This window comes from Cricetulus griseus, chromosome 6, assembly GCF_003668045.3.
Source record: "Cricetulus griseus strain 17A/GY chromosome 6, alternate assembly CriGri-PICRH-1.0, whole genome shotgun sequence".
In the NCBI taxonomy this organism is placed as follows: Eukaryota; Metazoa; Chordata; class Mammalia; order Rodentia; family Cricetidae; genus Cricetulus; species Cricetulus griseus.
In genome coordinates, this window is record NC_048599.1 from 1 (window position 1) to 1867 (window position 1867).

Sequence of the window (1867 nt, forward strand, 5' to 3'; positions counted from 1 at the left end):
CTCATTAATGTTCAGCGTTTGCTAATACCAGGAATGGTTCTTTTCCTGCTGTGTGACAAAAGGGTTATTCCTGGAAACCTGGTGGGGGCCATGAAGGAATAAAGGGAGGACAGACACGTGGACACAGAAAAGCTGGGGTGAGGTGGGCCATGTGCACTTTGATGGAGCAGCGTTAATTACTGCAACAACCCATTATATATGTTCATATATACGGCACAGGGGAGGAGTTAGCTGGTTTGTGTAGGAGGTCTCTGTAAATGAGGGTGAAGATGCAGTTGCTAGTTTTTGCCCATACTGAGCAGTTACACATGCTGTCAACATTCACACTTGGAAAAGAGGAAGGCTTTTCCAGTTTCCTATGGGTCTGATGCCATGGTCCTGGACACAGCTGTGCCCATGACAACACACATCCACTCAACCTCATTTGCTCTTTACGCATCACTAGGGGCTTTCTTAGCCCTTACAATCTCCTACTGTTTCAGAACATGGTAGTTTTGTTTGTGGACACAGGGGAGCTGGGTCTGACTCTAGTCTGAAGCCTCAGAGGGGCATCTTCCTTCCTTCAGGATATGGGTGGAAGCCCCTTAGCATGAAGTGAAAAGCAGGAGACAGGAACTTGGAGGGAAAGTCTGTCCCAGGGCTGTATTTTTTCCTATGAAGCAGCGACTGGGAAACTCTCAGGCCCACACTTCATCCTGTATAAATCCCCAGAGTCCCGCAGCCAAGGCATGTCATTGGTTCAGGCAAGCCTGGGCTATGACCTGTTATCACCAGAACATGAATTTGCCCTTAAGGAACTGGGCCTCTGTTCTTTTTCTTTCTATAACAAGAAAGCAGCAAGAATTACACAGGATCCATTTCTCTGTATCATTAGTCTGAGATCCTACTTATTTCTATGAAGGCAACTTTGAAGTCTTGGAGGCAGAGACCAAACTCTCAGACAGCTTTTCAGTACCTGAACCAGGCTCACAGAGCTTACCTTGGAGCCTCCTCTCAAATGCTGCTATCAAGCCAGCAGGTTATCAGCAAGCAGGACAACTAGTTGACTCCTTTCAGACCTCCTGGGCTCTATGACCACAAAGGACCGGGAATCTGCCCATAGGTCAGGTGCATCTTCCACTGTTCATCATTTAACTCCAGGTCTGCTCTTCCATCCTAGTGTTCTCTGGTCACTCCACAAAAATAGCTCAAGGAGGGGACAGGAAAAGGGCCTTTTTTCTTTTGGCTGCAGGTCACATGACCAACATTTATGCTTCGGGATAAGAGCATGAAGGTGGGACTCAGTTGCTATGCAATATTATTTTAAGATGTGTTACATTCGTTTATTCGCTGGAACATTTGTCTTAATGAGGCAAAGATGTGCTGCGTTCTTTTATGTTGCATTTGCTAAACTCTGTGAACCTGTGTTACCTTGCCTGTCTAAAACACCTGAGTGTCGAATAAAGAGCTGAACAGCCAACAGCAAGGCAGGAGAAAGGATAGGTGGGGCGGGCAGGCAGACAGAATAAATAGGAGAAATCTGGGAGGAGAAAGATGGTGGAGCAGGAGGAGGAGAGGAGGACATGGGGGTCAGCCACCCAGCTACACAGCAAGTCACGGAGTAAGAAGTAAAGAAAGCTATACAGAAATAGAGAAAGATAAAAGGCCCCGAGGCAAAAGATAGACAGGATAATTTAAGAAAAGCTAGCTAAAAACAAGTCAGCTAAGGTATTTATAAGACAGAAAACCTTCTGTGTGATTTATTTGGGAGTTGGGTGGCAGCGCCCCTCACAAGAGTAAAGAGTGGAAAACAACACTCAGTAATACCCCAAACCCAACAGCAGCTTTGCCCACCCCAGCCTCTCCAAGTGCAAGAACACTAAAAGAC